A 16,206-nucleotide genomic window follows, 5' to 3' on the forward strand; every position below is an offset into this window, starting at 1 on the left:
GCTGTGAAAAAAGTAAAATACTGTGACAACAGAGAAATAGGGCCTTATAAGGGGTTCTTAGTAGAGCCTCTCAAAAAAGGTGTCAATTCCTGAAAGAGTACCTGAAGCTGAAAATTTCCCAACTAATGACTTAGGAAATTTTCATGTGTTTTATAAATTAATTTAAAAAATCAGATTCTTTTTCTATCTTTGGTGGATAGTTTTAATGTTAGGAAGCACATATATTTCAGAAACAATATTATTTGTGCAGAAATACCAATTTTGTTACTGTTATTATAAACTTCAAAGAACTATTAGAAATTTAAAAATGTATGTTCCAAATTTTGAAGCAGGAGGTGGATGAGATTTCAAGTATCCAGAAACCCTTAGTATAGTTTCCAGAAGGTCCATTTCAAGTAGACAAGTTTGGAAAAGTAAGAGCTTAAATTTTACATGGCATTATACCATTTATGTTAACATAAAAAGTCTCTTCAAAAAGAATTGGTTGGCATTTGTTATATCCATCTTAACTCAAGGCACTCTATTTGCTGTGTATGGTTGGGTCTCAACAAATAAGTACCCTTTTCTTCTTTTCTCCGTATTGAGTAGTAGTCATCTATAGGCTGAGGTATTAGGCAAGTTGCTGTTGATGAAAGATAAAAATTAAATATAACTGTGAGGTGTCTTTATGGACAAATCATTCTGAATGAAAAATTAAAATACTGTTTTTAAAAAGCTTACTTCCAACTTGGATAGAGAAATCAAACTGTTTCCCACAGTATTCTCAAAATGATGAAGAATCTTCATTTTAAAAATAGGCTTTCTAGGGGCGCCTGGGTGGCTCAGTCAGTTGAGCGTCTGACTCTTGGTTTTGGCTCAGGTCATGAACCCAGGGTTGTGGATTTGAGCCCTGCATTGGGTTCCACCCTGAGCATGGAGGCTGCTTAAGGTTGTCCTCTTTCTTTCTTTCTCTTTCTCTCTCTCCCTATCTCCCATGCTGTGTACTCTCTCTAAAAATAAATTTTAAAAAAGTATGCATATTACCCAAAAATATGATTTCTAGTACTACTCTAAAGACATAATTTATCAGAGTGATATTATAAAGCACTGATAAGATTCTTTTAAGATTGTTTCCTTTGATAGTTTACCATTACTCCTAAAAATGGAAGGATTTAAATTAGCATATTGGTCTGGATAGTTAGGTGTGTTTTCTGCCCTCTGCACAAAACCATATCACACTACAAAAGATAACTGTGGTTGCATTGGGAGATGACAAACAGTATATTTAATATACAAAATGTTGTCTAAATGAAAAGTAGTACCTTTTAGAATTTTACAGTTTGCAAAGCACTATCCCATATATTATCTTTTTTGATTCCCATCACACTCTATCTTATATATGTATTAAGCTCAGAAATTAAATTACTAAGAATAAACTAATAGGTGGCTTCTTTCTAACACAAATCCAAATCCTCAGATACCATGTCCAGTGCCATTTTTTCTCTACATTCCATCTACGGAGAAAATACATTTTATGTAAATTCTGTTTTTAGTCAGGGACAATGAGAAGTTTTAAACAGCCAGATTTTTTTCTGGATTTTAGGAGCTTCTTATCTGTTAAGATTATCCAACTATATAACTGGCTACCATGACAAGTAACAATGATTAGAAATGGTTAGGCAGAGGCTAGATGGCCATCTGTCGAGCTTGATGTTGGACTGGATGACCTTTAAGATCCTTTCCAATTCGAGATTCCATGACTCTGTGGTGGTGATAATGATGCTGTTTCTGCCTGTTGCCAAGTAACATGTCTATTGTTTTTCCTGCCTGTCACACAGCAATGGCAATAAGTATCGTTTTCCTTATATGCCATGACAAATTTATATCATAGTGTCATATTAACAATTAGTGATCCCGAAGTTTCTGACCTTTATAATGTTCAAATCTATTCTAAAGATGCTGCCAAAATTTCATTTTAAAAGGTGTGAAAATAAAATTACTTTCATGAATGACATACCCTAAAGCAATATCCATGATTCCTTCCCCTTCCTTTTCCGTGCAGGGTTCATCAATCACACCCTCCTCAATCTTCCATTGCCTGTCCTGATTAATAGAGTGACTCATTCATTCATCCACTCACTCATTCTATAAACTCATTCATTGAATATATGAGCAGAGCACTATTCTAAGCCAAGAAAATATGAGATGAGCTTTGTAATCTTACTAGCAATCAGGATGGTAAAGCGGAGGAATCCATTGCTGTCAATTCAACATGTATTCATTAAGCAACTAACAGTAGGGTTCTATCAAATCTAGAACAGATCTACTGTCAAAAATGGGTTGGTTTCTGAGTCCAGATAAATCAACTAAGTCTAGAAGATACAAGGTTTACCTTATCTTAACTCTTTGGCTATAAAGCAAATGAAACTCACCACTCTGCAGAAACAATACACTGTTGGACATAAACCAATATAAAGGCAGAAACACATACATATATAAAGAATGTTGCTTTGCTACTATAAACTACTTTATTCTTTGCTCAAGAACACTCAAGCCCCATGTCAGAGGTTTTGAATGTTTTCATTGATTTTTGCTGAACTCTACAGCATGCAGCCACCTTAGGGCTGCAATTGATGAGTGTATGAGTTTAGTTCCAATATGAATATTGGCTAGTAGTTTGTTTTTACGGGGAATGATGTGAGTGAAATAACAAACAGGTATATTGGAACTTAACATAATTCATCATTTGTGTGAGTGACTCCTTTGCTGAGCCAGATTATAGTTTTTAGAGGTTGGAAGAAAATTTCCTTAGTTTTTCGGTGGTATTCACTCAAAAGATGTGGGCCTATCACTTCGTCTTTATGTGGGTCTAGCTATAGTATAACTCACAACATGGAAATGACTTCCATCATCGTGATCACGTGAAAGAATGAGAAAGACAGAAGTCAGAGTTATTTTGAAACTTAACCGTAGAAATGATTATCCCATCATTTACCGTATTCTGTTCATTTGAAGCAAGGCACTAGGTCCAGCCCACCCTCCTGGGGAGGAGATTGCATGGGACACAGAAACCAGAGTTGGGGATCATCGGTGGCCTTCTTAGAGGCCACCACCACAAGTATAACCTCTCCCCCCCCCCCCCCACGGTGTGTTCCTTGCTGTATTCTTTATCTGTTGAAAGACATGCCGTCTACCACATGTAATCAAGCCAAAAACTCTGAAAGCCATTTTCAGTTTTCCCTCTTTTGTTCATTTATCTTAGTCAATCACAAAATAAAATAGACACTAACAAATACATATCTACCATTTAGATCTGTTTGCTTTTTCTCCTCTGCCACTGTTTTAGTTCAGATTTTCATTCTTTCTTATTTGGATTACTGTGTTTTATTTATTTTTATGCCTCGAGTGTCTTTAATTCCTCTTCTTATGCCGCTAATATTTGACACCAATTGTTCACCAGTTCCATGCATCCACTACCTTTTTTTTTTTTTTTTTTAAACAGGCAGGAGACTGCATCAGTGAGGTCTTAGTGCTGAACTTGCTGAACACAGTGTCTGGACAAGGTGCACATGCAAATATTTTTGTCTGGGTGATTAGGCCTTAGAGGCAGAATGGGAATCAGTATTCAGAACTCTCTAAATATCCCAATGCCACTGAATCCTACTTAATTTTTTCTGGGCGTAACGGATGTTTCTCCTGATGGGAAAAGTGCTGAATCCATCTTTTTTTCTAGTCACACGGAGCTTCTTCTTCTTGTCTTTTTTTCTGCATCCCAATCATTTACCTGCTCCTTTCTGAATACTGATCTTGACTTTTTTTCTTCTTGAAACACCACCATCATCTGACATACTATCACAAAAAATATTTGCCACATGTATATGATTAGCAGCAAAAGCTTTTCCATGCCAACTAATAAAAAAGCTATTACATAGTTTCACCATGAAAACAAACTAAAATGGACTAAAAGGTGCAATAGACTCAAATCTTATTTTCTTTACAGATAAGTGCTTTCTAGCACACATGTACAATTTGCTGAGGTTAGAGTAACATTAGCAGCACTAGCACCAAGAATTTCTCTTCATTACTAATTCTTACCATGCTTAAATTTTTTTTATGTAGCTAACAAATTATATTCATTAAAGTAATCAAATGTTTCCATTTTTTTTCAGTCAAATCAAAATCAATGTCAGCTGGAGCTTCTTAAGCTAACAAGTGAGACCTTTGACTTACCTTCTTTATATGTCTTAAAAATAAATTAAAAATAGGGGTGCATGGGCGGCTCAGTTGGTTAAGTGTCCGACTTCAGCTCAGGTCATTTCTCAGGAATCACATCAGGCTCTGGGCTGACAGGTCGGAGGCTGGAGCCTGCTTGGGATTCTGTGTCTCCTCCCTCTGCCCCTCCCACTTACTCTCTCTTTCTCTCTCTTTCTGTCTCTGTCAGTCTATCTTTCTCTCAAAAATAAATAAACATTAGAAAGATAAAAATAAAATATAACAGAATCATGGATAAAACTTGACTTCACGTTAGTACCCCTATCTCACATAAAAATAATTTCCTTTGAAATTTGTGAAATACTAAGGATGCAATAAACATCCTGGTACAAGTCTGCTAGGAACTCTGGTTTGAGCACTCTTGCTATATATTCTAGAAGTATCCACAGCCCTTATAAATAAGAAAGATTGAGGGATTACTGGACTACCATTTCAAGTACAGTTAGAGGGGTGCCTGGGTGTTTCATTCAGTTAAGTCGCTTAATTCAGCTTGGGTCATGTTCTCGTGGTTTGTGAGTTCAAGTCCCGCATTAGGCTCTTTGCTGTCAGCACAGATCCTCTGTCCCCCTCTCTCGCTGCCCCTCCTCTGCTCATGCTCTCTTTCTGTCAAAAATAAATAAACATTAAAAAAATAAAGTGCAGTTAAAATTTCAACCGCGTACTATTTTAAAAAACTGCAGTAAGATTTGGCAGATGAGTTAAGTTTCCATTCTCCAATGATAAGCTTTTAATGGTCAGTTTGATTTGTTCACTTTTAATTTCATTATTAAAAACAGATAATACATAATACCTTGTAGCCTGCTGTACCTCAGTTATGTTAAGGGTGTGAAGAGATGTTATGTTTTTAGCCCCCAGCAAAGCAAGGTTGGGCCTGGGACAGCTGGCTATCCATTTGTTACAATGTGCCATACCAAACTATCTTAAATATACATTTCCCCATTTCAAAAAGCAATCATAATAGTTGATTTCTTGGTATTTATCTGGAAGTAGTTGATGTATATATAAACATATGTATCTCTATATGTTGTTGTTTTCAGAGTTGGTAATATAAACACAGGCACCTGCTTTTATCCACTTAGGGCAGAACCCTGGCATGATTCCGTGTCAGTACATACAGTGCTACTCTATTGTTTTTTTCTGATGCCTTTTGTTGCTTAATAAATAGATACATCTTCTTTTCACAAATGGTAAATTTTTAAGAAGCTTCGCTAATATGTGCTTAAAATAGGTGTTTATTCTTTATCGTATGTCTGCTTCAACAAAAAGAGCATTACACTTCTTAAAATTGGAAAGGTTTATATCACTGGTGGTCACTTTCCTCTTTTGGGGTTTTCCTAGATATCAGTTTTCTCTCCTTGGCTGAACTATTGTGTTTCTAGCTGGGCTTTTATTGTACAAGCAGAATGTTTTTGATCAGATTGTATTTACATGACAGCCTGAAACTATGGCATTCTGTCAAGTAGATCGTACACATTTAAAATATTGTCTAAATATTTATTCACATGATGGATTACTGTGGCTGAGAAAAGACAGTTACAACCTATTGAGTAAATAATTTTAGTTTTTAAAAATTTGGAGAAGCTTTGAAGGGGTCATAATGATGTCTTATCTCAGTTGTTAGAAACAGCCACTGAATAACCTTGCTTTTTTCTCTAAATTCTTAAATGTTTAAGCAACTAGACAAAACAGGAAAAAAAAAGAAAACAAGGAAAAATTCAGATCAGTTGCCTGCAGGTATAAACTTTCCTTCTTCCTTCCCATGGTCAGATAGCATCTCCCCATCAGGAAACAACAAATAGACTAACAAAATCACAATCAAACAAACAAAATAATACTATCACAGCAAAATGTTAAGGTACCTTGAGGTGAAACAAAATTTCTAAGACATACAGTTGAAATTGCAAAAAAACATTTAAAATAAGTGAGTATATTTCACTCAGGTATGAAAAGTTCATTTTTATAATAAACTGTGGTCTGATTTAAATTTGATTTTTGTGAAACTTGTGTTTAAGAAGTAGTTCATTTTTAAAAAAGATTTAAAGTTTATTTTGAGAGACTGCAAGTAGGGGAGTAGCAGAGACAGACAGAGGGAGGGAGAGAGAATCTCAAGCAGATTCCATCCTGCCAGCTCAGAACCCCATGCAGAGCTCAAAACCAAACCCATGAACTGTGAGATCATGACCTGAGCTGAAATGAAGGGTGGTTGCTTAACCAGCTGAGCCACCCAGGCACCCCAGAAGGAAGAAGTTCACTATTTTTATGTCAGCTGGAAAACTATGTGCTTTATGAGGTTTCTGTTCTTTCATAAAGGAGACAAGGTTTTTGATCTTCATAATCAATTTAGACTTATGTATATGTGTGTGAATGCCTGTCTGTGTGTATGTTCTTTTCTTTTTTTCAGTCTTGTGGCACCAGGACCTTTTATATATAATTCAGAGATGGTTTGACTGTACAAACTGTTTTTGCATTTCTTTGAGATTATTTATTTTTTATTTCTAAAGAGAGAGGAAAATAGTTTGCATTTTTTTCAGGCAATACTGAGTTTATCTAGACATTGTAGATTTGTGATTGTAACATCTTTTGACAAGCAAATTAGACTGTAGAAAGAGCATCCAACTTGGAGCTTGGGGCATATGGTGCTACCTTCTGCAAATATAACTCGAAAACAAGTCAGTCTATTCAGTGAGGGGTCATGTTCAGATCCGTTTCTTTAGTGTGCAAGGGAAAAAGTAGCCTCTTTTAGAGAAAATTATAATCTGAGTAGAAAAATGTACCTGTCTAACTTGAAGCTAGAAGTAAGAGAGATTAAGAAACTCATGCACACAATTTCATTATTTTTAAGATCTAAAAAACATCTTGAATATATAAAATAGTTAAGGAAGATGCTTAGGGGAGTAGAAACCCAGTAATACAGTTATTTTGGTTATTATCCCAGCAATTAGAATCATTAATCTTGTGAAAACTTTGCTCTATAAAAGAACACTATTATTAAAATTTAGTGTCTGGTATGTTACAGTACGTAAGCATGGAGAAAAGAATTGTTCTCAAATGATCCATTGAACACATTATTTTTGCATGTCAACATTCCTATTTTAGTTACCATATCTAGAACTGATAGGTAAAATAGTCCGATATATACACATCTTGGGATTTTAACATATGGATAATGAGGAAAGGTCTATTGATTGTTTTTAATTCATATTGCCATTTTGTACACACATGTCTACAGATGGTGGAGTTTTGACTGCCCATCAGAGCACCAATACCTTTGAGACAGCTGTTTCTGATAAACCTCTTTTACAAGCTTTAGGTCAAGAGTAGTCAAACCTGTTACAGCACCTGCTTTTGCATATGCAAATCTGTTGTTTTGTCATTTCATTAAACAAGAAGAGGTAAGTCTCTGGTGGCTGTAAATAAGTCTGGTACATCGCCTACATGAAATGAAATCCAGCAAAAAGACAACTGTGATTTCTGTTGTGTAGTCATGAGAGGTTGCTACTGTTTGGGGCTTTGTTTCTGGAAGACTGCCCGTAATTCAGAAGGAGGGTAGAGAGGCAAGTTTATGTTTGGAGGCAAGAACAGGGAAGGTGTTTGCTGTCATTGACTGTAGGGTAGTTGTGAAGTTTGACATGCCCAGAAGCTACCGAATGCCATGTGGGGCCCCCATACACTGCATACCTCAGTTTTCATCATCTGGTGAGCCTGCAGCAGGATTTCCAGGCACTGGAGTCGACAACATGTCTACTTTGGTTTGGAGCTGATTGATCCACGGAACAGAACATGCTTGTGGGATCTTCCCTTGCTATAGAACGACATAAATGATTGAAATGCTTTCTTTAGGAAAAAAAAAAAAACAGTATTATTTGTTTATAGACCTTACTGCTTATGGGAAAAAATTGTCAAATAGTAATGCAAGCAGAGTTTGCTGGAAACTTTCACTAATGTTTGTGAATTATTTTCTTACTCAACTTTGGTACATTAGAAATGAAGGTGGGAAAACACAACTGGGAGGAAGAGTGGGTGGAAGAAAATTCTTTCCCCACTTACTATATTTCTTTCTTTCTTTTTTTTTTACTATATTTCTTAAAAAGAGTAGTGGCATATAATAAAACTGGCACCTCAGGATTTGCAAAATGACTGAAGATTTTACTCTGTGTTGCCATAGTTTGCTGTGGGGAGGAAAGGAAAATATTAGAATTGATGAACAAATGTTGCATGCTGTCATTTTAGATCATATTATTGTACTGTAAAGTTATTCCTAATTTCATTGTGAAAAATACTGCAAAATGCATATGACGTAGAAAGGTAAGGATAAAAATTTGCTAATTTTGTTAATTGTGTTTAAGTGTGTTTATTCTGACATGGATTTACAATAAGCGGGAGTAAAAGAATATTATTTTCTAGCTTTGGGGGAAAATTAAAAATTCTTCCCTGACCTTTTAACCTTGTCAAATGATTTCCCTGCTCTTGACACACTGCATTATATTTGCAAAGGTTGGAAGTTAACTCTTCAAGGTACCAGACATCATTTTTATTGGGATATTAATTCTCAGAGGTGCTAATCTCATCAAGATTTGTAGGCATTTTCTTTCATAGGCCATTCTGATTTGTAGCTCTTTCTTTTCACAGCAGTATTAAATACCAAACCTTCTCTGATATGGAAGTTCATTAGAGATATGTCTTTGATGGCAGCCCTTTCCTGGCTTCAGTTTCAAATACCTTGATGTAAAGCTTAAGAAGCCATTGTGTTGTAAGCCCTCCTTGATGTGCCTTATTTAGATCTGCATAGTAAATCAAGGAAAGTAAATAACAAGGCAGCAGATGGAAGCATGGAGATAAGGCCAGTGAACAATTGTATTTGTATTTTGTTATGATGTTGACAGGAGCTAAAATTCACTAATCTAGTTCAACTGATCTGCATTTCAAAGAAATCTCATTTAGCAGCAACTTGAAGGTTTGTAGGATAAAGTTCTTTTATTGCAGCTTTTATTGCATTCTTTGCTAATTTATCTGGTCAAGATTTAGCCTTGCTTACTTAAAGCTGCAAGCATGTTACAAGGAGTCTTAAATACTATGAAAGCATTAATGTCTAGACTATGAACTGAAGGTAATTACATATCCAGCGCTGAATAGGGTACATTTAGAAAATATTGTTGTCCATACTCAATTGTCAGGGCAATATAGATAAGGTGGTCTTCTCCCCCCCGCCCCACCACTGCACCCCCACTGCTTGTTTGTGCTGAGAATTTTTTTCCCACTTCATAAATAAACTAAAATACCATCAGCTACTCAGAAATTATGCATAAAATGAGTAGATCTCCTTTAAATGTGTATCTATTGATGCTAATACGGGTTGTGCCTTTTTAAGAATGGAAGATTATTAGTTTTAGAAGTGTGATATCCTTATTTGACTCTAGTTACAAACATGTATGATATATAAGTGAAATACCTGTAATGTGAAATTTATAGTGTTGTAATAAGCATGCTCTGGAGACTACAAGTACAAAAAATATTGGTATTTTCTAATTTTGATTACCTTTGTTATTTAGTGGAAATGGTTATTTTGAAACATAGCTAGAGAAATTAAAGATTATATGTGGATATTTATATATTACGTTTTGAATAAATTTGGCTTGCATTGGTTGAAAGGAAAGACGACTGGATTAGGACAGTTATACCCAGCTCAAGTCCTATCTGTGCTGCTTACACTCTCTGAGATCTTAGATAAATTACTTTCTTCTGTGAATCTTTCCTATAAACTATGGAGGAGTTTATAGGGTGAGCCAGAGGCAAAGGAAGTCTTCCCAATTAGAAGATCCTGGTCATTCATTGACAACTCATTTTATTTCGGGTCTCATGCTTGACCCAAAGTTTATGTAAGTAAGTTCTCTTCCCTAAGATAATTCAGATATGAATATTCCATTTTCTGAAATTTACCACTAATAAAAGTAGGCTTTGGAATATAATTTTGTACTTTTTCAACTCTTAACAACCCCTTTGGTGACCTCCGATTTGTTGAGTATGCTAGTTTTGATTTTCCTTTCATGAAATGCAGAGGATTACATTAGTGGTCTTTATGGAGAGATTTATTACATCATTTAAAATACATTGTCATATAACACGATTTTTGCAAAAAACATATAATTTTGTTTTGAGTTCTAAATTTTATTTTATTTTATTTTATTTTATTTTATTTTAATTTTTAATGTTTATTTTTGATAGAGAGAGAGAGACAGAGCACGAGCAGGGGAGGGGCAGAGAGAGAGGGAGACACAGAAATCGAAGCAGGCTCTAGGCTCTGAGCTGTCAGCACAGAGCCTGATGTGGGGCTCGGACGCACGATCCGTGAGATCATGACATGAGCTGAAGTCAGATGCTGAACTGACTGAGCCACCCAGGCACCCCAGTGAGTTTTAAATTTTAATATTGATTGAGAACTTGAGAGTAGATATTTCAAACCAAATGTTTTATTTGACTAAGTATAGTTTGTCTATTAGGTTTTCTATAGAATAAGTCAAATAATGACTTGGTAGTTCTCCATGACACATATTTTTGACAGGCTTTTTTTTTAAACTTGAAAATACTGGTAGTAAAAATTATTTCCAAGAAAGACACAGGTAAATAAGGCATATTCTGTATTTTCAGTAGTTTTTAATTACATGTGAGATGGAGAAAATGCTATGGGGGTTGATTACTTCTGGCTAAAAAAATAAGGGAGTGCTTCATGGAGGAGATGGTAATTGAATTGAGGTATAGTGCAATTTGAACAAATAGAATTTGAGAGGTGAGAGAGTCTAGATGGAGCAAATTGAGACTTTAAAGGCTGATCAAGGCAAGCATGAAATGGTTGATTCTATTCTGGAGTGTAAGGGAGACTAAGAGGAACAATATATGGGAGAGGCAGATTAGATGCTAAAATGAAGGGCCTTAGGTTTTGGGCTAACAAGTTTTGATTTACTTGGTAGATATTGAGGAACCCCTTCTGTTAAATGACACTAATTGATACATTCATAAGGAAAGGCGCCAGGGAAATATTTCTATGATTTGAAGTCAAATTTATTGAATTTAGGTATTCATGTGTTTCAGTTCTCCCCCATGTCAGTCTAATAGATTATAAAAACATCTTATATATTTGGAAAACCTTGTCAGATAATGGTGTATTCTGCAAGTATTAATGGTAAGAGAGGTATTCAAGGATATTTAGTGGATGTGAGGGCTATGAATTTGAAATTGTCATTGGAGAAACAGGAAAAGGACTATCATTGTAGAGGTGGAAGAGACATTGTTTTTAGGCTGTTTTATAGAGACATCTTTTGGTATATATTTAAGAAAACTTGAGTGCTCTTGAGTAAAGAGAAGGTTTGAGATACAATTCTGAAGACATATAGGCCATTATTAATTTGAAGAAGGGTCAGAACCAGAATATTCAAGTGAAGATGTTTAAGAGGCAGTAGAGGATAAAGAGCTGAGTCAAAGAGAGGATGGAAAGTTGCACTCACAGGCTGTTTTAGATAATGAAATTAAATAGCAAGCATATCTTAACATGTAAATGGATTATATGCCAAAAGAGTTTTTATTGGTTGGTCAGAACACAGACCACACTTTCCTTGATAAACCATGTTATACATGGCTTTTAGGTCATAGGCTCTAAGCTCTTCAACTTAACCTTGATGTCAAAAAGGGGTGATCCATGTCCCTTACAGAGCTTGCAAATAATATTTGTTAATACTTACCATTTTCTTTAAAAAAATATAAAACTTGTTAAATCTTAACAATTGAATCTCTTTTTTTTTCAATGTTTATTTATTTTTAGGACAGAGAGAGACAGAGCATGAACAGGGGAGGGGCAGAGAGAGAGGGAGACACAGAATGGGAAACAGGCTCCAGGCTCTGAGCCATCAGCCCAGAGCCCGACGCGGGGCTCGAACTCACGGACCGCGAGATCGTGACCTGGCTGAAGTCGTACGCTTAACCGACTGCGCCACTCAGGCGCCCCAAAATTGAATCTTTCTATGTCTCTGTGTCTGTCTCTCTCTCTGTCTCTCGGTCACATGCACGCGCGCGCGCACACACACACACACACACACACACACCTTGTTTTTTCAACCTCTCTTAAAAATTCACATTTGGCAAGACTAAGCCTGCATGCCTACACAACAAATGCAGTAGCAAATACAGTCATCTGAGAGGGTTAAAACCCACCCCTTTTGAGACTTTACCTTAGTACCCTACAACTTTATTTTATCTTATACTCACCTGCTTCAGTCTTAGCTTTGGGCATTTTATGAAATATATATTTGGAAAACTTTGTCAGATTGGGTGTATTCTGCAAAGAATAATGGTGAGAATGGTGTTTGAAGATATTTGATGGATGTGAAGACTATGAATTTGAAATTGTCTTTGGAGAAACAGGAAAAGGACTATCATTGTAGAGGTGGAAGAGACTTTATAGAGACAATGGTATATACTTAAAACTTGAGTGCTCTTTTGTGAGTGGTATTTTGTGATCCTCATAATGTATTTGTTTACCATATTATTCTTTCTAGTAATATTGGCCTGAAACCTAACCACGGCACGCAATAATTTTTGTAAGTGAAACATGCTCGCATTACAAATGAGATATCACGAATAGATTCCCTCTCATTCTAGTAGGTTTGGATTTCCCCCCTCGTCTTCTGTTGTCTATAAATTCTCTGAAGGATTTCATTCCTTCCTTAACTGTTGACTGTTTCCTTCGGCTAGAAAGAATATTATTAGATTTGTATTTCAGAAAATAAACAAAAAAGTAAAAACCCACTTGGCTTGTGTTGTGGAGTGCGGGTTAGAGGGAGTTAAGACTGGAGAAAGGACATTGTACAATCAGTAGGAATTTTACATCTGCCAGTCAGGAGAGAGGTGTGGACTGAATATATACATTCGGGTATTGTTTGCCACAGGTAGTGGTTGATACTGGAAATACAGTGGCTGGTTAAGACATGGTGTAGAATGAAGTCTTGGGAAAAGTGACATTGAGGAGGTACTCCTAAGAATAGGAACTAGTAGAGACTGAAAAAAGATCTCAGAGTTAGAAGAGGAATTCAGAAAGAGGAGTGTCATGTAAGCCAAAGGGAGAGTTTTAAAAAGGAAGGAGTAAAAAATAAACTGAGTGGGAGAAGTTACACAAATCAAGAATTAAGAATTCACATTTGGATTTGTCAGCTAGGAAGTGATCCTTACGCTGATTATAAAATGTTTAGCTTTAAGGATGTGAGGATTTAGTAAACCTTTGACCATCTATGTGAATTTGTTATGTTAAAAGAATGAATCTTGTTTATTCTAATCCTAACAAAATATTCTTGTCATATAACAGCATCATGGGAAAAAGAAAAAAAAACAAAAAATTTATTGACAAAAATAATCAAATGATAAATGAATAATAATTAATTCTACCTTCAATGACTATATAAAGTTATCATCTAAACTGGGAGACTTTTAAGAAGGAAAGGGATAACTATTAATAATTATAAAGGATGAATGTCATTTAACCCCTGCAATCAGGGAGGAATGCTCACCCTGTTTATAGTTGACAGTTCACATTTATTGAGTGCTAGCTATGTGCCAGCCGCTGAGAGGAGTTCTTTACCAGTTTGTCTGATTCAATGACTATGGGTTTTAGTTGCCAACATTATTAATTCTTTCTCTGTATATATTGAATTTATTGACAAAAATGCTCTGTGTAATTTTGATGACCTTGTAGAACTTAACTTTTATTTAAGAAATACACACATACAAAAATTGGTACCCATTGTATACCAGATTATGTCCTAGAGAATGGAGAAATGAAGATGATTAATAACAGTACTCATTGTTAATGATCTACCAGTGTAGTTGAAGATCTGAGAACAAAATTTTAATATAATATGGTAAAGTGTCATGATGATAGTATAGTTTGTGAAGGCCACAACTTGTATTTTTTATATTTTATGTCCTGTATTTCTTAGGGTTGAGTTTATAGTGTATTAAAACTTGGTAAGGTACAGTTTGTTTTCTGCAGTAAAAAACAAAAACAAAAAAAATACCAGTGGAAAATACAAGGTATAGGTAATTATATGGATAAGTGCGGTTTTCTCTACCCTAGAAAGTATATTCTGCATGTGTGCACATGTGTGTGTGTGTGTGAATGTGTGTGAATGTGTGTGTGACAGAGAGAGAGAGGGAGGGAGGGCGATTAGTTCTATATCACAAAGGGATACATTTCCATATCTATAATGTAATTTTAGCCACACTCAAGCTATATTCTCTGAAGGGTCTGGCATATTTCTCTGACACATCTGGTAGATATGTATGGCATTAATTAGCATAGGTATTGCTATAAATGACATGTCAGTCCAGGACAACAAAAAGTATTTGTTACTGATGTCAATCATTCATCCTTTGTCAGTTCAAAAGGCTTCCCTAAAGGAATGCACATTGATCTTCACTGATCCAAAATACAGCAAAACCATTCCTGTGTTCTAGAAACAAAAGTGGAACTACCTATGTTTGAAAAGCCATATGGAGACATTCATACAGAAAGTGCATGTTTATAAATTTGAGTAGGTAAGACTGTTACATTAGGCCAAGATTAATTGAATCTTTTGAAAAGAAAACTGCAGTTTTCTGGAATCCTAAAATCTAATCTCAAATGAGTTTGTTTCCTCAAAGCTTTAATTTCTAGTAGCCTAATTTGTGTTTTTGTTTAATCTGGAGATAATTTTGGAGTATGCCAAGTAAATATCCCTTACAATGGTTAAAAACAAAGGTGACCACACCTTTGTGACTACACTGATGGCTTAAAGAAGTACTCTTCTGCCTCTGTATCTCTGGTTTTCCTATCTGGCTATTTTGATACAGATACTGATTGATTTTGTTTATTTATCATAATCCTATTATAGTTTTCTTTTTGTAATAATAATCACAAGTGTAATACTCTTATATATCTGAGCAAAAACTGGCTTTAAATGATACGTTTCCCCAAAACGTCTATATTTTATTTCCAGTTTTTCTCCAAAAGTTCCCCCTGCATTCTAATTTATTATTTAATGGAACGCAATATGAATGACTTTAAGAGAGTGTGATCTAGGGTATGGCACAAGTTGAAGACATTTATCTTAATATTTCATTTTAATGAGGCAGAAAATATCCATTATTAGAAAACTATAATTTGATAAAATTTGTAGAATACAATTAATTTCCTTAAAATTATGAATGTTCATACCACCATGGAGCAGATAATCATACATCACATTTCAGTGTCCTTGTAAAGGTAGTATGTGTTACGTTTTTACATCTTATAGATTTGCTAGAGAATTAACATGAATCAGGATTTAGGACGTACCCATGTTGTGTACTTTAATTTGACTAACATGCTTTGTTTGAATAGCAGTTCCTAACCTTTGTACCATCTTTAAAATCTTTACTCCAGATCTCTTGCCCTGCCTACAGACCCTCTGCTATCTGTTTCTGGTCTGCCTCATGCTCTTGAAATCATCTTTTTTTATTATTCCATTAAAATTTTTAAAAATGGATTTTCCTTTACACTTTTCTAATCATCCTGTAATTCTTTAGCTCTAAGACATTAAAATGAATGAGTAAAAATATTTGATACCTAATCGTCTCTGCCAGTCCATTCAAACTCATGGATTTGCAAAATTATGTTAAAGTCTTTTAAAAATACATTTGAGTAGGCTTTTGTAGTCATTTGGATTTTGAATATTAATTTTCTCTTGCTATGCTGCTTAGCCATAAAAATGAAAAAGAAGATGGATGTGGGTTTCTTTTAGTGGTGTTAATTTAAAGTACTTGATTTATTTATTATAATATTCAACAATGGCAATTCCTATTTTCTCTGTTCACATCAGATCCAACAGAAAATAATGAGAAGCCCCCACCCACCAGCACAGTAAGAAAAAGTTTGATGCGTTTTGTAATAATTGA

At 35.1% G+C, this 16,206-nt stretch overlaps 1 protein-coding gene across 1 annotated transcript in view; it reads left to right on the top strand.

The window, feature by feature from the left end:
- FOXP2 (forkhead box P2) overlaps positions 1-16,206 on the top strand; it is a 569,999-nt gene that overhangs the window by 52,316 nt on the left and 501,477 nt on the right. The window lies entirely within an intron of this gene.

The sequence above is a fragment of the Prionailurus bengalensis genome, chromosome A2 (assembly GCF_016509475.1).
Source record: "Prionailurus bengalensis isolate Pbe53 chromosome A2, Fcat_Pben_1.1_paternal_pri, whole genome shotgun sequence".
In the NCBI taxonomy this organism is placed as follows: Eukaryota; Metazoa; Chordata; class Mammalia; order Carnivora; family Felidae; genus Prionailurus; species Prionailurus bengalensis.